The sequence below is a fragment of the Podarcis liolepis genome, assembly GCF_965112155.1.
Source record: "Podarcis liolepis genome assembly, chromosome: 8".
In the NCBI taxonomy this organism is placed as follows: Eukaryota; Metazoa; Chordata; class Lepidosauria; order Squamata; family Lacertidae; genus Podarcis; species Podarcis liolepis.
The window spans coordinates 40149277-40170389 of NC_139560.1; the positions used below are offsets into that span (position 1 = coordinate 40149277).

A 21113-nucleotide genomic window follows, 5' to 3' on the forward strand; every position below is an offset into this window, starting at 1 on the left:
CTCATCCCATGGATCAACTTTGACAGTTGGGAGGGACAATCCACAAGTCAATCACCTGACATCATCAATGGCATCATATAGGATTTCCTGTTTCTACATAGTATATAGGGATAGGAAATCCCTAATGTGTTGGATACACAGTTTATAACTAGTTGCCTCATTGATTTCCTCTCACTGCGATCATCTGTTTTGGAATTAAGGGATTGTACATCTAACTCCCACATTACAGCAAAATGTATTACCCTCCAAGCAGCTAACAAATCCATCTATACCAGCCATCCTCAACCTTGGAGCCTAAGATGTTGTTGGGCTACAACTCCCATTATCCCTAGCTATCAGGACCAGTGGTCAGGTCATAACAAGTGTTTAGGATTTGTTAGCCTGAGAAGTCTTCAAATCAAGAAGGGAAGACAGATGTGGTGGCCCAAGAATGGAGTGCACTGGCAGAAGGCTCCAGTGTATCTTAGGTTTAATAAGCTGAGACATGTATTTCCAAGCCAGGTATTTAAAAAATAATAATCTGTGGAGTGTTATTTCATGTCAGAATGGGAGGAAAGAAAACAGTCTTCAGCTCATTAGAGCCACAGAAGGATTCTTTCTGATCTCCAACACAAAAGAAAATAATAAAGCAGCATCACTAAGAGCCAAGTTTCATCAATCAGGGGGACCACTTATATCTTTGACACTGATTTCCCCCACATACCAACAGAGATGAGACTGGAGTGCCATCTCAAGAGTACTTAAAATGGAAATGTCTTTCCCTGAGCATCACCAGTTGGTCAGTGTTTTTCTGGGAATTGCTAAAAGGATCCTCATGGGGAAGAACAGTACATTTTCCCTTCCCAAGGTGCAGACAGTAGGGCTAACTGATCTAAGGTTTCGGCTCTTTTCAGCTGTATGGCTTTCAAGAATATTAAAATGCTGGGCAGGGGCAGGAGTGAAAACATGCAATGCTCAGCAGGTTAAAAAAAAAGATAAAGGTAAAACATGCAATACTCAGCAATATGACTGATGGAGCACAATCGAAAATAATGTTTGTCATGCATGATAATTCTGCATTTTAGAAAGCTAAGGAATTCTAAAAGAAGACAGAGAAGATGATGTTTCAGGGGAGTGAAACACCACTGAAGTAGTTGATCAAGACGCAAATATGCTTTGGGGCAAAACAGAATTTGGCTTCCCATTCCCTATGAAAATAACCAATTCTCTTCCATTAGAAACTGCACTTGTACACTTTCACCAGTGCTGGGGCATGACCCCTTGACCTCCCATTTGGATTACTACAACATGATCTACATGGGACTGCCTTTGAAGAGTGTTCGGAAGCTTCAGCTGGTCCGACTACCATGGCAAGACTGCTGGCTGGGGCTGGCTACAGGGAGCACGCTACTCCCTTGTTAACCTTGCTAGCTACAGGTCTGTTTCCAGGCACAATTAAAAATGTTAGTTATGACCTCTAGGGCCTAGGTCCTTGGCCACAGGCTCCTGAAAGATCTTATCTCCCTATGCAAACCTGCCTGGATGTTAAGATTCTTGGGTGACCAAGCACCTTTGCTCGGTCCCATCAACATTAGAGGCCCAGTTGGTGTTGACACAAGAGATAGGCCTTTTCTGGTGTATTTCTCTCCCTGAAGGTTAGGTGAAGTCCTCTTTGTTACCTTGCTGGCAGAGGACCTTCCTGTTCGGACAGGTTTTGGAAAACTAAGGTAGAGATGATGCTTGCCACTGGCTTGCTTTCTGGGCAAACTGCATTTTTAATGCTGGTTTTAAAGGAGTTTTGCTATATTTTAACTATTGGTTTTTTACTAGTTCATTTTTATTGCTCCATTATTGTTCATTTTATATTGGTATTTTAAATGTGGTACGCTACTTTGAATCCCAGTCTGGGAGAAAGGCGGGAAATCAATATGTTAAACCATCACCACCACAACATCAATATTTTGTGGTTCAGAAGCAGGCAATAGTGCTCTTGCAAAGCAGGTCCCATGCCCCAGTGCAACATGTGTCACTTGGCTTGACAGGAGTTACACAGGCAATCATGGGTAGGAAGAAAGGGAGTGCTGTAACCTCCTTTTACAGCATTGTAGTAGCTTTCTGGATCATTAGGAAGCTGATGTGCCCAGTACAAGTGCATGCCAACCATATTTAATGGTTGGCAAAGGGGAGTGACATTTTTTCCGGGCAAGCAATGCTGAGCCATCTGTTTGTGATCTACTTGCCAGGCATATGACTGGGCTTTAGCTAAAGCATCAGAAGTTGCAGTTTTTAACACCAAAGCTAAATCAAGGAATAACATTATGGCTATTCATTGATAAAATGTATTCCATTATTTTTCATTAAGACCCACCTTGCTGGAATTCAACCACTCTTGTCTTGTTCCCAACAGTGATCAGCCATATATGCATCCAGAAAACTTGTAAAGAGGTTATGATGGAGATAACCATCTCCTGATTAAATTATTCAAGAGGTATACTGCATCTGTACATGGAGGTGCAATTCAACCACCATTACTAGCAACTGCTGATAGGCCTTATCTCTATGAATTTTTCAAAGGCTTTTTAAAAGCCATCTGTGCTAATAACCATCATACCCAAATAGAACACCGAGGTGCCCCATTGAACTGCATAACGTATGATGTTAATTCAAATCCATCACTTGCTGCATACTAACCAACACCAAACCACAAAACATATACCAAGCTTATCATCCGGACTGAGTTAAAATCAATTGTTAGCTGCATAAAGCATCAATTTAATGTAATGTGATTAGTGTGATTAATTCCTAAGTTCATTTTTTTAAAAAAAAAATTAAACCATTAGAAAGCACATGTCTCAACTTCTCACAATTTGTGAAATGGGCATAGCTATATTGGAATTCTTCTTTCTAAATGTACTGCATGATTTTATATATATGATAAAAGGTTTTCTTAACATATATACTACATCAGTACAAAAAGAAAGTGATAAATTCACTGGTGTTTATAGAACTGCAAATATAATTAATAATATTCATTGGCTATTGTCCTTAAACTGTACCTAATTACTCTTATGGTTGTATATGAACATTCACTTTCAAGTTCCAAAACATAATAAATATACTCCATTTCCCCACAAAGGTCTAATCTTCTTGCCTTCCTCCCTTTATTGTAACAAAATTAGGAAGCTTTCTCATAGTTACAATAACCCAGATTCTCAATAGCCATTGAAGGATTAGCAGATTTGGAATCATATTCTATTTAAAACTAAACTAGCAATTGTCAGATTTCATAAGATCTAAATTATTAGTATTTATATACACTTAGTGATAGCTGGTTAACATTTTGACTTTGTAGGGCTGCTATTTTTAACCTTGCTGTTTTCACCACAATAGGACTTGTACAAAATTTATTTGAGAAAGTATCATTACACAAGTGCAGAGTACCACTGTCTCTCCCCCTCCTATATATGTGAACTGTGCATCTATGGACAGGGAGAGAGTTTCCATGTAAGTGGGCCCAAGTATGATGTTCAGACAAGAGTAACTCCATGCCTGTTTATTTAGAAATCAAGCAATACCAAATGACCTAAGTTTTTGAATCCATATATCATTCATACCTACACACCTGTGGCCAAAAACTAAACACACAAAACCTTTTAAAATCTTAGAATAACATGCTTCCAGTGCAGTTTTCCTCCCCACTCCCCCACCAAAAAAACCCCACCCCCAAAAATCAACTATTCATTTCCTAAAACACTTTTTTCTCTAAATTAAAAGAACAAAGTATTCCAACCAATTTGCAAAGCATGACTCAGTTGCAGCATTCATCATATGACCATAATAATAATAAGCAGCCACTGTTATACCTTAGGTCAGATAGAATATCTTCCAATTTTGTGGATGGATGTGGAGTCATATCCAGGGAAGCATCGAGTACAAACCTTTGATTTCAGAAATTCAGTCAAAACTCACACAAGAGAATCTGTGTAGCTTCACAGTTAACGCAATAATTCATTCCACTTCACAACACCGTAAAACATGAGTGGACCAAAATCTCACATTAAACCCCAGACTTTGCCATTGTAATAGTCAAACATGGAAACCCTCTCCTACTCTCAAAGCGAAAGGTAAATGTCTCACCCCCCCTCCCCACAACTGCACAATAGCTTTCTCATACAACACGTCATTCAAGATGATAATGGCCCATCCAACTAGATGTTTACAATCCACAGGAAAAGAACATTTCATTTAATACAAAGCTGCTGAGGAAGAAAAATAAAGGAAAATATGGCTGAAGCAACATGATGCAAGGGTGCTTCTTGTTAACAGAGAGATAATAGGCATGGCAAGGTATACTCAGGACCAGCAGCCCCTGTTAACTAAACAATGGAAACAAAACAAAACAACCTAATTGCTGAGGGAAAGAGCCACAGAATGATGAAAATTCACGGACTTTTGACAGAGAAAAGACCAGCATCTGTTTGGCAGAGGAAAACAAAACACCTAGGACTCAGCTAGATGGGTAAAGAAAAAGTGTTTTATATGCATTGTATATGCAATATAACATTGTGCTATCTGATGGTGATGTGGAGTCCCGTTTTTTCTCTGCCTGTTCTCCCTGTTTAAATTTGCAGCACTTTAAACTGAAATGCTTCTTTGATGTGTCTAGATCCATCCTTACTAACCGAAGAGGTTTTGTACGCAAGAGGAGCTAGGAAACAGGGAACCAAGAGAAGGAGGAAGACTTGCTTGCCACAGTATGTGCTCCATAAGCTTAGAAAACAAACAAGATAAAGACCAGGAAGCCTAAGCAACAAGCAAGCGGGGCCAACAAGGCTATATAGGAAAATGCAGGTTTTCTGCACAAGGCATGGGTCAACTGGAAGTGATTTTCTACTGGTAGGGCATAAAGGAACAGAGGATGACTGGACATCACATAGCAATTAAAAATAAATGGTTAATAGCCTGAAGGCTTCTATCTGCATACATCCACTACAATCAATCCCTTACAGCAGGCATGGCCAAACTTGGCCCTCCAGATGTTTTGGAACTACAACTCCCATCATCCCTAGCTAACAGTACTAGTGGTCAGGGATAATGGGAATTTTAGTCCCAAAACATCTGGGGGGGGGCAAGTTTGGCCATGCCTGCCTTACAGTACTGAACAAATATAAATAAAAATGAACCTAGATAAGTATTGCTTTGAGAGAGAGAAAGAAAGAGAATTAAATCAAGAACACAGTGAAATATTTTTACCTGCCTGAAACTCCCTCTCCCAATATTCTTGAGTAAAACTTCTTTGTAGAAAAAATATTAATAAAATGCATATTCTATAGACATAATTAGATTTTTACCAGCTTTCTAGAGGCCAATAAATCAAAAAATTTCTCTGTCAAGACAGTTATCATTAAATACAGTTTGATTAGCACCGTCAAGTGGCCTTTTAACTAGGGATCTGCATAAGCATATGTTTTCTTCAAATGATCTACAGATGCATCAACAGTCAAAGTGCTACCCGATTAAACAAAAAATTGAACCATATGCCTGTCCATTCTGCATCAGACAGAAATGGCATGTAGTTCACTATGCAACTGCCCTGGATGTTCCAAGGACAACACAATACATTTGCACTTCACATAAAACAAGTAAGAACACTATTTGCAAGCTTTTGAATTTTCAGATCTGCCGTGAAGGGTGACCAGTCTGGGTCACATGGGGCTTCACTGTAACAGAATGCCATTTCCACATTTCTTTTCCAAATGGTAGAATATGCACACGGTTAGCAATATTAATGGTAGCAATGGGCAAACAGTTTTGTGCTTGCCCCTCCAATTCATTATGCACTTTGAGCAATAATGCTGAATGCTCGGAAATGCTGGTGGGAGCTTCTCCAAGCACTGATAGGATGGTGAGAGGGTACCATGACTGTCCTCCTTTCTACTGCTCCTTCTCCCTCATCCAAGAACAGAAGAGACATCCTCTCTGGTGGGAAAGGATACTTTCCAAGCATTTCCCCCCATAGGGACTGATTGATAGGCCCCTATGGAGTGCCGTTGTGTTTGGACATTCTTCTGCCTGCTCCCCACTGTCCCTCCCTCAACCTCTTTTTCTACCCTGAAGGAGGCAGCTTGCAGAGAAGAACTAGACAAGTGTGAGCAGAACTGAGCTTGGGTCACAGCAGCAATGCAAGTTGGGGTGCTGGCACAGTTGAGCGCTCCTCTACTGAATGCTTGCTAGATGCCTAATTAATAGTCCAACTGTGCTGTCCTTCACTCATCCAAGTTTTGTTTCATCATGGCTTTCTTTAACTCAAAGGTTTCACATACAGGAGAGCAGGAATGACAAATGATAAGAAAATCCCAAGTCAAATGTCAGGTGTGCTTAAGAAAGGGATTTCTGAGTCATGCACTTATCTTAAACTGTCTATCCTTGATTTTTAATGACCTTAAACTCGGTTAAGCTGTTCCTATTCCTCCAAATGAGTTAAGAAAAATATAAGTATTAATATGAAGTGGACGCCAGTCCACAAAAGCTAATATGGTTGTCAGTCTTTAAGCTGTCGTATAATCATTTGTTGATTTTACTGCTATGAACATACTTGAAAACTTCTCATTCATTTACCGGTACTTATTTCCTGCTAATTAAACTTTAAAAAGGAACATATTTGTATTGTTTTAAATTGTTGAAGAGTGTTACATCAGGAGTTTACCAGACTTACTTTAAAGAAGTTTACAGTCCTTATTAAAGTTAAAATATGCCCTCATTATGTCACATCAAACTATACACAGAAAATGTAACAAGACACCATCATAGAATATTTTAGATAGTTTTAAACCAACAATGCCAGGGTGGCATTATCTTTGTGAAGAAATACCTGACCATTTAAATTTAAAAAATACACACACAACAGAACGGCACAGACTCTGAAAAGCTACCTAGAAAGATAACCTGTTATTTAAGGAACACACAAACCAGTCTGTATCATTCAGAAGGTGGTGGATGATGCTTCTTTTGAGGTTTTTAAACTCTATTATTCTATGATCCTATGATCTTTCCTTATGGTTTGCACTTATGGTTTCCTCAGACCCCACCATTCACCACCAGCTCATAGGTAAAAGCACTGCCTAGTCACTAGCTGTGGTTTTCTTCTGTGGATGCCACAAAATATTTTATTTTTTAAATGTCTCTTTTAAGAAGAGAATAAAACATTATGCTAATACTGAAAATTGCTTTTTCTTTTCACTGACTCTCTCATAGCCTTTAGACACTGATATTTACTGTAAAACATAACAAGGAGGTATAACATAAATTTACCATCCTAGAATCATAGAATCATAGAATAGAATCATAGAATCATAGAGTTGGAAGAGACCACAAGGGCCATCGAGTCCAACCCCCTGCCAAGCAGGAAACACCATCAGAGCACTCCTGACATATGGTTGTCAAGCCTCTGCTTAAAGACCTCCAAAGTAGGAGACTCCACCACACTCCTTGGCAGCAAATTCCACTGTCGAACAGCTCTTACTGTCAGGAAGTTCTTCCTAATGTTTAGGTGGAATCTTCTTTCTTGTAGTTTGGATCCATTGCTCCGTGTCCGCTTCTCTGGAGCAGCAGAAAACAACCTTTCTCCCTCCTCTATGTGACATCCTTTTATATATTTGAACATGGCTATCATATCACCCCTTAACCTCCTCTTCTCCAGGCTAAACATGCCCAGCTCCCTTAGCCGTTCCTCATAAGGCATCGTTTCCAGGCCTTTGACCATTTTGGTTGCCCTCCTCTGGACACGTTCCAGTTTGTCAGTGTCCTTCTTGAACTGTGGTGCCCAGAACTGGACACAGTACTCCAGGTGTGGTCTGACCAGAGCAGAATACAGTGGCACTATTACTTCCCTTGATCTAGATGCTATACTGCTATTGATGCAGCCCAGAATTGCATTGGCTTTTTTAGCTGCCGCGTCGCACTGTTGGCTCATGTCAAGTTTGTGGTCAACCAAGACTCCTAGATCCTTTTCACATGTACTGCTCTCAAGCCAGGTGTCACCCATCTTGTATTTGTGCCTCTCATTTTTTTTTGCCCAAGTGCAATACTTTACATTTCTCCCTGTTAAAATTCATCTTGTTTGTTTTTGTTTTTGTTTTTTTGTTTTTTGTTTTTGTGAATACAGTTAATTTAATAAGAAGATGGTGAGAGGTCAGTTTAGCATCTGCCATTGGGCAGCCCTCTTTCAGTTTTAAGACTTCAGCCATAAAGCTAGTCTGCAAAGAAAAACCCCTGAATTGTGAAACTGACAAGAAAAGCATAGGCTCATACTGAAAGGTCAACTCCTATTATCAAGCCAGACATCTCCGTCTCAACACTTGCAGCTAATAGTGACATGAAACACAAGCTTCCTGATTCTAACCATGTTTAGAAGAGTACTTAACTGCACATTGACTCAGGTTCAGACAGTCTTATCAACCATGCATATAAGCCATGGTTTAGGAAACTGGGAATGAACAATGGGAAAGAATGTTTCATCCTAACGCCTCTTCCATTGTATGCCAGATTAATTCCTGGCTTGAATTAAACAAGAAAATAATAATAATAATAATAATAATAATAATAATAATAATAATAATAATACTTTATTATTTATACCCCACCCATCTGGCTGGGTTTCCCCAGCCACTCTGGACGGCTTCCAACAAAGTATTAAAATACAGTAGTCTGTTGAACATTAAAAGCTTCCCTAAAGAATCTTTGGGTGGTTAAGTCAGGTATGAATGGCCATAGAGATGCCCAGCTTCTCCAGTGAAGGACACGTCTGATAAACCTGCTGTGCTGAGACAGCAGTGTAGCCCAGTGCTACCTGACCATCTTAGCTAAATGTAGGTGTTTCTGAGAGCTGCAAATGTGAATGTCAAGGAGGTGTGCAACTCCATCTTAACTGGTCAAACAGCTATTCCCAAGACTACCAGAACCCTTAAACAAAAGTGCCTCCTCCTTGTCTGAATTAGGCATCAGTGTTTTCACCCCCATCCACTTTAAAACTGGCATCAAATACCAATTTAGAACTTCCTACCTCACCAGAATTAGAAACTGTAAACAAAAACCACCCTGTGATCCTCAGATAATGGACAGTAAAGTGGTACCTCAGGTTACAGACACTTCAGGTTACAGACTCCGCTAACCCAGAAATAGTACCTCAGGTTAAGAACTTTGCTTCAGGTTGAGAACAGAAATCGTGCTCCAGTGGCATGGCGGCAGTGGGAGGCCCCATTAGCTAAAGTGGTACCTCAAGTTAAGAACAGTTTCAGGTTAAGAACGGACCTCCAGAACAAATTAAGTTCTTAACCAGAGGTACCACTGTATAGAAATTTAATAAAGAAATAACTACATTTGGGTATCATATGCACATTTATGATAGCCTAGTCTCCTTACCCAGCAGCTTAATCTACATTCAGAACACCATGGGAAACAAGATGGAGACAAAATGATTTCTTTTGCCTTAGAGGCCCAGGGTGGATAGATAACATATTTCTGAGCATGTAGTTCAGCACACTGAATATGTGATTGTTTGGGTTTCATGCAAACATCACTGAATTTGAAGTTTATAGGAAGGAGAATTACAAATTCAATATCTACCTCTGACACTGTGAAGGCATGGTCATGGTAGCCTGACAGGAGCAAAACTTTTGACATGAGCAAAGCTTTTGACGTGAACAAACACAGACTGACACGAGCAAAGCCTTGCTCTGAATCTCTATGAAGTTTATGCTTATGTCTGTGGTTAACAAAAATAGAGAGATGGGTGAAATCTGCAACTTCATGTCTAGATTGGAGAGCTGGAAGAAAATCAAGAAAGGTCATGCAGAGACAGCAGAATTTGGAGGAAGCAAAAGAAGTGTGATATATATGGGGTAGATGCCAAGAGAACAATGAGGGGATGTTCAACCTGGGTAACAAATGGGTAATAATAAAATAAGCTAAAAATCACAGCTTTGGTCCATCTTTTAAGGGAGCCTTGCTCTTTTCACCCAGATGCTTACAAATACATTTTATGCAGGTATCGCACCAGGTAGGTATCAGATAAATAATGTAAGCATATCATTAAGTTATTGGCCAATTTTTGCAAGCACAAAAGATGGAAGATAGAAAGGGGAGTTATAAAACAAAGATACATTCTGCTAAATGAATAAAACGAATAAGCAGTTCAGCTGCAGTGAGCCATCTTTGAGCAGTAATTATATCTACTACTGTGGCCAAAGTCTTGTGACAATTTGTTGTGACTGAAGCCTTGTGGGCATTTGCCTTGTTTTGCGCTTAACAAGCTTGAGTTGCACCTTTTCCCCTTTTGTAGTATGAATTTCTGTTCCTGCTTACATGGTCTACAGAACCCTGGCAAACCCTCTCACTGTGCTTACAAGGTGTTCTTAAGTAATCCAACTCAATCAGGCTCAAAGTGTTTTGTGTCTTTCTGAGAGCTATCAAAGCTTTTTGGTTTGGATTCAGTATGTTGGAAGAACATCTATTCTCTTATTTCCAGTGATGTTAGAATCGCAATGTATCTTCTGGTCAGCAGAAACTTTGGTATCTGAATCTGACTAGAAGATTTAAAACATTTTACACTGAAAGGGAAACTGCAAAGAGGTTTAACAAAAGTATTATTTTTCAGTTTATTTTTTAGAGCACGTTTTGTATTTGATTGAGCAATGGTGTTAATGCTGAAGTAACTCACAGGGCAATCCTATAACAAGATCTGCTAGCATGAGCAACTTAGGATACAGTGGATCTCTAGTTTAGCCGGCTCAGCCAGCATTAAGCCCCCAACCCCAGCTCAGCCTTGTTTTTATTTTGGCTTTCATTTAGTGTTGGTTGCATTGTTCAAATACAATAAATAATAAATAATAAGTCTATCAGTCACCCCACGGAGTACATGGAGCCTCCATAAGTTCCCAACTACATCACACATTTAATGCATTTTTTAAAAAATACTTTATATAATTTAAAAAAGCAGCACTCTTTGATGACAGTAATGTTCAAAAGTGAATTCTGACTCCGCATTCTAAATTTAGCGAAGAGTTGCACGTACAATAATTCTTGCCCTTAAAACACAATTCTTTTTCCATTCACTGAGATGTTGTCTGTGCTTTTAATTACAGTACAGTACACCTCGTACAATTGGTACTATGCCCTGGAGGCTAAAGTGCCATATTAGTTTCAGTCATCCATCTTTCATTTAATTTTCTTTTTCAACACAGACCGCAGCATTTGTCGGAAGAATCCTGCTTGGGATTTTATCTTTTTTTTATTTATTGCAACAGAAGTGGCTCTGATGCATTCAAGGGTGGTTCCACCCACACTTCGGCAAGCTAGCTAGGAGTTTTCATCTCCTTTACCAAGTGACACAGGAAATTAGCTAGCAGAGTAGCAATCTTATTTAAGCTTTCTCCATGTGTCTTTCTCCATGAATAATTTCCCTACCTCCAAACCATATGGTTCTTGAGATAAGCAACCAATTGAAAACTTCATTATTAAAGACAGGAATTGCCATACTAGGCAAGATAACTGGTTCATTTAGTCAGGATCCTGTCACTAAGTACAAACTGTACTACAGCCTTCAAGGGGGGGGGGGAATCCACTAGCATCCCCTCCCCGTCACAATCAATCAAGCAAAATAAATTGACATAAGCAATTGGCCGTTGGCTGTGGCTGCTTTTGCTCACGTTGCCCAACACCACATTGTTGAAATTTCGGTACTCAAAACAAAGCAACAAATCTGCTTGGTTTCTCACGTGGAATAGTTATTAATACTAATCTCAGTTTAAAATATTGCTTTAGTTAAATGCCTGGTTATCTGAATGGTTTGAAAAAAGGCAGCTTGGCTAGCATTGACCTGTAGGGCCTTTTCAGTGGCGGTTTGTGGATTGCCCTCCCTTGTGAGGTGTGCCTGCCACTCTCTTCACTGACTGGCAGTATAAACTGAAAAACATTCCTCTTTACCCAGGCACGTGATGGATGAAAAGCACTGTTCCTTCCAACCCTGAGATGACTGTTTTTAGAAATGTTTTCAACTGTTTTTAAGTACACATATGTATGTCTTATTGATGAGTTGCTGCCCTGGGCTCCACTGAGAGAAAGGATGGGATATAAATTGAATGAATGAATGCATCTGGCTCAAACTGTACTTTATATATATTCCTCTTAAAAGTAAAGGTCAACATTCAAAATTGGTATTATGTGCTGTAGATGCTTGTCAGCAATCACCAATAATGCTAACATTTCCCAACTCTGGACTTTCAGTGTAGCATACGTCATTTTTTAAAAAATAATATTTATTATTTTTCCAAAAACTTAAACACTAAAAAGAAGAAAAACAATACAATACAACACATCAAATTAACAAAACAAAACAAAGACAATAAAATAAATCAAACAATTTCATTATCCCATATTTCATTCACTTATTTCCACGACCTCCTCACACCTCCCTTTTTGTATTCCACTTCTGTTAATTATTTCAGCAATTCCTTTCCATCTTCCTCTGTTTTCTATCCTATAATTATCTTAACTCATTCTAACCTTATTTTTTCCTTTAATGCTCTATTAACCTATCTGTACTTAATTCCTTATAATATTTCTACTAAAGCCATATAGCTTCATTCCAACTTTTTTCTAGCATTCATTAATTTTACAATATTTCTGTGGATAGTCTTTAAACTTTTTCCAATCTTCTTCCACCGACTCTTCTTATTTTTGCTTATGTGTCTACCTCATACACCTCCATTGATTAATCCAATCCAAAATCTTGAGATATGACCATTTAAACAAAGAAATCCAACTATTTTTCCTCCTTGCTGGGCAATTTGTCAGATTGATCTCTTATTACCAAATATTATCTCTCCCTCTTACCAGGCCTCTGTTTTAAATGAACTGAAACTCCAAACATCATTCCTTCTATAGTACCGTATTGTGCTGTATTGTGCTTTCAGCAGTGATGTCTTACCAAAGCCATATATTTTATTATGTTTATTTATTTAACAAACCCACTGACGGCAGTTGGATTGGGTTGGGATTCTTCTGGTCCTCAACTGGCCCAGCTCCAAAACATTCTGCTTCGTACACTAGCTACCGCAGGCAGAGACATCACTGGAAGTAGCTTCTTCCTACCTGTGGTTTATGTACATAGCTAAGAGCTTCATGGTGGTGGAGTCTAGCACAGCTGGTGGAGCTGGGGGGAGGGACACCTCTACCTCACCCAAATTCCCTCCAGCACAACTGAATGGAGTTTGGACTGGTCTGTCAATCACCCAGTCTTATGACTACTGTGGATATTTAGTTTCCACTGTAGATTTTACTAAGTGGATAATATGAGTGCACTACTCTAAAATGTCATGTCAAGATAGGTGAAGGAATTGCTGACTTAAAAGGTTAAATAAGCCACTCTTTTAAACCATAAATTTGTTTAAACTTAAGCATACAGAAGCTTAAGTACTAGAGTTGCCAACCAATTAAATATGTTTTAGCTGATGAACTGTCTGGAATTCAACCAAATTAACTAATTAAATTTAAGTGTATTTACATATTATAGTGGGTAATATTTCATGCACGCCTATACATAGTAATTATGCCTGGGAAATTATAGTAAAATATATTAGACCTTGCATTATAACTTAACAACTGATAAATTATGAAGTGGTGCTGAATTATGCTGAATCCAATTTTGTGTCTTTTTGTGTTTTTTAAGCTCTTGGAAGCATTTGCTCACTGTGATAAATGGTGTGTTTTTTAAAATGCATATTTCAATTTATAAACCCACCACCCACCAGACTACTGCCAGGGCAGGTTACATCAAGATACCAAACATCTACCATAAACCAGTTTTAAGATTAACCATTTCTCACACCACACCACTCACTCCCCTTGCCTGTGGAACCATATAAACATCCTCCCTGGTTGATCTTCATACATAACCAGGTTAGAAGAGAATAAGATGTTCATTCAGCTATTTGGGACCCAAGTTGTTCAGGGCTTTGTGTGTCAGTGTTAGCACTCTGACTGGGCCTGGAAGCATGTTGGCAAGTGAACCACACATTCTTTAGGACTGGTCTCTTGTGGTCCCATCTGGTTGTACCACTCAATGTTCTGCCATTCATATTCTAGACTAGTTGCAGCTTCCAAGTTATATTGAAGGGTAGCCCTGCATAGAGCAGTAAGCCAGTCAGGAATTTACCTATGCAGTCTTACCTTGGTTCTTGAGAGGAATCCTTTTCGGAAGTCCATTTGACTTCCAAAAACATTCAAAAACCAAGGCACAGCTTCCAATTGGCTGCAGGAGCTTCTTGCACTCAATCGGAAAAAGTTTGTAAACCAGAACACTTACTTCCGGGTTTGCGGCATTCGGGAGCCAAAACATTCGAGTCATAAGGCATTCGAGAACCAAGGTAGAACAGTATATTTCCTTTGCTCACATATATGAAACTGACAAGTTTCTCTGCAGAAAAAGCGATGGCATTCCTTGTAATTATTCTAGCATCAGTCAAGTGAGGAAGTGCATATATGCCAAGTGGCAGAAGGCTGTTTCTGTTCATTTTGTCTTCCTTACAAGATGCAAGTTAATTATTAACTTCAAATATCAACCCTCGGAAGTGACCCATGCCTTGTTGTTTACCTCTCTGTTTATGTGGCTGAGATATTAAAAGCTTTGCATGATAAATGATAGCAGTGCTTGGATGACTCTTTAGCACTTGTGTGAAGAAGGGGGAGCAGATTACCAATTAGTCCTGCTGAATTTACTCTCATGTGGCAAGAAATCTGAATTATAGATTCAAAACCACAGGGTTGGATCAAGACTGAGGACCAAACTACATGCTATGCTTAATGGGTAGTTCTTTTCCACCACTTCTTCATTTTTTTTAATGAACTACAGTCATGAAGTAGGGGGCATACCTTACAAGGAATGTGGTACATAGGGAGGGGAGACTTATCTCTTCTCTCCAAACTGTGATCAGAATTGAAACTGGCTGGCTGCCCATTCTAACACGGCTAGAACGCTTAGGGGGAAAGCTTTCAATTGACACCAGCAGGAAGCTTTTCCCAAGAACTCTAGCAATAAAGGAGATTTTCACTTGTCCTTCCTAGTACACTGCACTTCCAAAAAGGATTGCCATGCCTCCTGCATGCCTATAATTAATAGAAGTAAAACAAGCAAAGTAGCTATGTGCTAGATGTTGCCTTGGTTCATATGTCCTGCTATACCGATCTATGGCTTAGTATGACGATGTCAGTGTGCAGGCTCCAGGGAGGAGATTACATCCTCTGTCATTCTGCTGTGGTGCTGAATTGTGCTAAAGCACAATTTGGCATATAGTACATTGTCCACATCCAGGCTGGTGGCTTATCTATCTGTACATGAACCGGAAGCTTTAACAAAGATTTCTCCTGTGGTTTATGGTTTGTGATTTTTCTGGCCAACCATGGCTTAGATCTTCAGTGCAGCATAGCAGCAGAAGGACCAGAGAGGAGCAAAGAGGCTGGTTTAGTGTGACAACTGAACTAGGCCATTAAATATTGTATGTCACATAGGTACACTTAGTTCCTATTGAAATCACTTAAAATAGTCATGGCCAACTCGCAACACTGATTTCAAATGGGACTAAGTATGATTAACTTAGAGTGGTGGTCATCTAAGTTTTAGCCATCTAGTAAACTTACTGAAATTAATTGAGCTGACTTAAACATATTACTCAGTTTCAAAACTTGGTTGACTATCACCCATAACTTAAAATTCACTAATAAGGGCCAAACCATGCTGTGCTAAATGCATAATGATGATGATAGTAGTTAAGAAAGGTAAACGGATGGTGTTGATTGTTTTAGAGATCACAGTGGGGACTGGAGGTTTACTCCCTTTCCTCCCTAACTGCAAGTGTGATAAAAAATCTGCCCAGAACTACAAGGTTTAGAAAAATTGCTGTTGTTGTTTTAAAAAAGCTCTCATAGCCATACTGAAGAGTTGGGGGTCACAGCTTGGGATGAATGGGTTAACTCTCCTCTCCCTATGTGCAGTGAAAGTCCACACAATCAAGCAAGTGCAAGATGTAGTTTGGCCCTGAGTCTATAACATCTAGAAATCATCCCACATCTTTTCCATATTGCTTCACTGCTGAGAAGTCTCTCTTCCGAGCAAATGTCCACCTGCAGTATCATTGCCACAGGCTTTCTTGCTTGCTTACTTACTTCCTGTTTTGCTTGAACTGGCCCTGCACCATCTTTTACAAAACCCTGAGAGAAATCTGAACCATGTTTAATCTTTTAAATGTGGTCATTTGTTTCCAGTGGCCTTGACACTCTGCTGGCTTGATCCTAGCCTCAACAGGATTTCCTGCTACTTAGCCTGCTCACTTCACAAGCTTGCTTTAACACATGAAAGAACTGAGGCTTGAGAGAAAGATCAGAGGGATGAAGCTGGCTCCATTACGTAGAATCTGGGCTTGACTCTAATGACCAGGCTGAAAGATCCATTCATTTGGCAGAACTGACAAAGGAGGCATTAAGGGGATAAGACAAAAGGACTCAAAAGACTATGATGAGGGTAGCCAGGTATGAGATACTAGGACAGACGTTTTCTGCTAAATAACTCAGAAGGAATCACAATTCATCCACCCTGCTGATGTTTGTTGCACAGCTACAGTTCCTTCCCTAATGAAATATAGAAATGAAATAGGCAGCAAAGATGTGTAAGGAGAATGTAAGCTAGGTGCCAACTGCAGAGAAGTAATTTGTGATGCTATTATGTTTGTGAGTTACTGGATCATCTGAAAACAGAATGAAATCCACATCATTTCCTGTGTCATTTAAGAGAACTCATATGGGTGAAATGCAGATTTTGCTCAGCATATTTCTCTCCTTTGTGAGCATCTTGTAAAGCCGTGGGAATCCTCCAGGGATGACACAGAAAACAAAACTTTCTCATGCACTGACAATGCAGAAAGGCAAGAGTGGTGGGTGGTTTGAGAATAGATTACACTGGAAGCTGAACCTTCATGCCACCCTGGGCTTCACTGGGAGGAAGGGAAACTTATAAAGTGAATAAATATAAAAATTGAATTAAAAAAGTGGAAAGGTTCTATGAAGAAAGGAGAAAAGCTAGCAGAGGCAAAGAGTTGAGACAAAATATAGCCTTCAAAGAGCAGTAACAGGTGTCAGCGAGTGAGCCGGCTGTAAATCACACTGTTCAGAGTTAGCAAAAACACAATCTTCACAGATCTGTATGAGTGCCAGTCCTAAGGAGCACAGCAGCGTATCCCCATTAGGTCTTGCCCCATGGATCAGTTGTGAGACTGAAAGTCCCCACCTCCTTACAGCTGTTTAAGTCACCTTCTCCCAAGGGCTTTCCACAAGCAATCAAACTATGCCTGCATGAAGCCTGAGCAAGTAAAGTAGTAGCTGTGTGACCACCATGAAGGCCAGCCAATCAGCACTCTGCACAGACAAGACGTTGGTTTGGATGGAATGCAGCTTTGGCTTCACGACTGGCTGGCTGTTGTGACAACAAGCACTTCACACCGGTGGGTTTGGGGAACACAAGGAACCTGCCTTATACTGAGTCAGAACATTGGTCCATCTACCTCAGTACAGTGGTACCTCGGGTTTAAGAACTTAATTTGTTCTGGAGGTCCGTTCTTAACCTGAAACAGTTCTTAACCTGAGGTACCACTTTACCTAATGGGGCCTCCCGCTGCCGCCGCGCTGCCGCCACGTGATTTCTGTTCTCATGCTGAAGCAAAGTTTTTAACCCAAGGTACTATTTCTGGGTTAGCGGAGTCTGTAACCTGAAGCCTCTGTAACCCAAAGCATCTGTAACCCAAGGTATCTCTGTACTTTCTTCACAGACTGCAGTAGTGATCTGTGAGGCATCAGCACTTACCTGACTTTCTATCCCCATCACTGTGGATTACTGGGAGGGAGAGAGGGAGGCAGTAGAAAGGTCAGTGTGCTGGTGTGAGAACACCAGTTTGGCTCTGCCAGTGGATTTGTGCCCTGCTGACCTTGCTGCTACCTCTCTCCTTCCTGGGAAGTCACAGCATTGCCTATGATGGGAGGTCAGGTAAGTGCCAACACTCTGCTGACTGATTGACAGCAGCTTTCCAGGGTTTCACAAAGGCAGTTTTTTTCCTATGTTATACTAGTATGGTGTGTTTGGAGAGGAGCAGTACCTCTGATGGGGATATGTCATACTCCCTTGGAAGTAGTTCATCCACCTTTGGTCCCCACCCTACACTCTCACCTGTGGCCCCTAGAAGCTGTCAGCATGTAGCTGCGGTCACACAATAACCAGTAAACTTTCCATTGATGCTGAGCTGGACAAGCATATTAGCAAGGCAACTATGGCAATGGCTTGCCTCTCCAAAAGAGTATGGCAGAATGTGATGCAAATGACCAATACCAAGATGAAGGTCTGCGCGTTGAGCACACTGTTTTATGGAAATGAGTCATGGACTGTGGCAATCACACAGGGTCCCCGGACGTTTGACGGTCTGTTGATCCCTGTGCCACCACTGTGCCCGCTTTCCCGCTGCCACCAACCCGTTACTCTCAGGTACACACTGAGTCCAGACAGTTGTTAACATTAAACCAAATAAACAAGTTTCTTTTATAGGCATTAACAAGTTTATGGTTTCAGATAATTTTTCTTGTCAGTTTCTTAACCTTAGTTTCTTTACCGGCCTATACCTTCCTAATGCCTTCTGACTGTTTAACTGACTCCCAACTGTTTAACTGACTCCTCTTAACAGATTCTCTCAGTATCTCACATCAAACTTGCCCAACCCATCAACTTATTCTCCCTCTCCCTTCCCTAACTCCAGACTGATTTCTTAACAACTCTAACTCTAACTCCTCCCCTTGGGTTCCTATTGGTTAATCATTTTACACTTAGTTAGCCCTTTCCCTATGACCCAGTATGATGTCACACACCTAGGAGGGCAAATGCCACATGGACAACTTACATCTGCCAGGAGCAATGCCTCAATGCTTTACATATGTGCTGTGTCAGGAAGATTTTGGGCATCAGATGGCAGGACAGAGATTTGACCGAACAAATATGTGCTCTCCCCAAGCCCACGTCCCCAGCATGTTCACACTTCTGTCTCAGTATCATCTACACTGTTTTGGTCTGTACATAGAATGCAAGATGGCAGGAACCTCAAGGATGTGCTCTACGCGGAGCTGGCTTCAGGCACTAGGCCTGTTGAGAAGACCACCTCTGTGTTACAAAGATGTCAGCAAACATGACATGAAGGCTGGCAACATTAACCTCATTGCATAGAAATCCCTTGCAGATTATCAGTGTCTAGTGATAGAGAGACAGGTCATGGTTCCATAGCAGTGACCAGAGGAAGAAGGACTGCTGGGAGAAGTGCAGAGAGAAGTAATGCCATGGTGCACCTTTAGCAGCAAAACCTTCATCTGCCCCACCTTCAATAAAGCATGTCTCTCCCATATTGGTCTCTACAGCCACAGCTGGTGCTGTAACTCTCCAATGGTTTGACTTTACCCCCCAAAGGTGCATAAGACAAATGGATGCCAACAGCATATATTTACCTAATACGTTTCAAAGTCAGCAAAAGATCAGAGTGTAAATTGGATAAATACAGGAGTCTGTGGCATTCCCTTCCTTCTGACAGAGGCGGAGCTAGGTGCTCCGGCAGCCGGAGCGGCATACACCTGGGGGGCAGGGCGAGCAGCTCACGGGGTGGGGCAAGCGCCCCCCAGGGGGGTACCACGAGCTGCATCCCAGGGGGGTGCCACAAACGGCAAGCAGAGGCATGGGGGCAGCGGCACAGCAATGTCACCCCCCACCCCGGGGATGGCACACGGGACGGACCACACCCACCTTCCTCTGTCACTGCCTTTTGAGACTCTGAAGTTTACAAAGCTATTAAAAGTATGTAAGATATTTTTATTTCTTTGAAGGGTTTATGTGCTATGTTAAAATGCCAGTTAAGCATCAGGTGAGAGTTAACACCCTCTCTATGAATTCATACTGGTTCTCCACTAGAAATATGAAAGCAACTTTTTTGGGGAGGAGGGGGTTGTGCCTTGATTAGCCTCCTTGAAACCTCTCTAACCTCTCCAGAGAAACAATAATATTTGTTTGAAAGCTTCCGTTTTTCTCTGCATGTGTACTGTGAAAAGATGTGACTATAGTTAGCTACCAACAGATGTGTTTTCAACCACTGCTTTTATTTAAAAACTTGGGGGAGATTAACTCAATAAGCCATATGTTTGTTCGTTTTTAAGAAAAAATTCTGATCTCTGAACGTTGGAAATCTGTATGTTTTGTTTGAAACATTAGTCATAAATCTATGGGATTTATATAAAACTATAGCATCATTTATGCAAGAGAACTGCCTAGGTATGCAAGTTTGCTTAGCAGCAGTTGGAGAATGTGCTGGGGGAAGTTGCTGATAAAATAATAATCTCTAACACATCTCAGGTCTATTATACAAATTTGCCACTAAATCAGACCTTTTGTGTTTAATCAGCATGCTGTTATCTACTGGCATTTGGTACTCAGGAGATTAGGTATCGACAAATGAAAGCATTTACTTAAATAAGCACACCTTATTTAAGTAAATGTGTTGTATTTGTGCATTTCATTTGCACCAAGTACAATTATCATAGTTTATTAAGTAACTACTACATGCTAATAACTGGAAATAAGTGTGCCATCTTCAAATATCTGAAGGGTTGTCACATGGAAGATGGAACAAGCTTGCTTTTTGCTGCTCCACAGGGTAAGACCTGAACCAACATTACAAGAAAGGAGATTCCAACTAAACATCAGGAAGAACTTTATGGTGGCAAGAACTGTTTGACTATAGAATGGACTACTTCAGAAGGTGGTGGACCTTCTTTCATTACAGGTTTTCAAGCAGAGGTTGGATGGCCATCTGTCATGGATACTTTAGCTGAGATTCCTGCATTGCAGGGGTTGGACTAGATGACCTTTGGGATCCCTTGTAATTCAAAAATTCTGTGATCCTGTTATTTGTGTAAAAAAATTGTGAAGTGAGAAGGAGTAGAACAATTGTTCCTATTCTTTATTTTATTTCTGTACAGCATTGTATCACTTGGACAATTTCCATGGA

At 40.4% G+C, this 21113-nt stretch overlaps 1 protein-coding gene across 5 annotated transcripts in view; it reads right to left on the bottom strand.

Moving 5' to 3' along the window:
- SNTG1 (syntrophin gamma 1) overlaps nucleotides 1–21113 on the bottom strand; it is a 219570-nt gene that overhangs the window by 118955 nt on the left and 79502 nt on the right. The window lies entirely within an intron of this gene.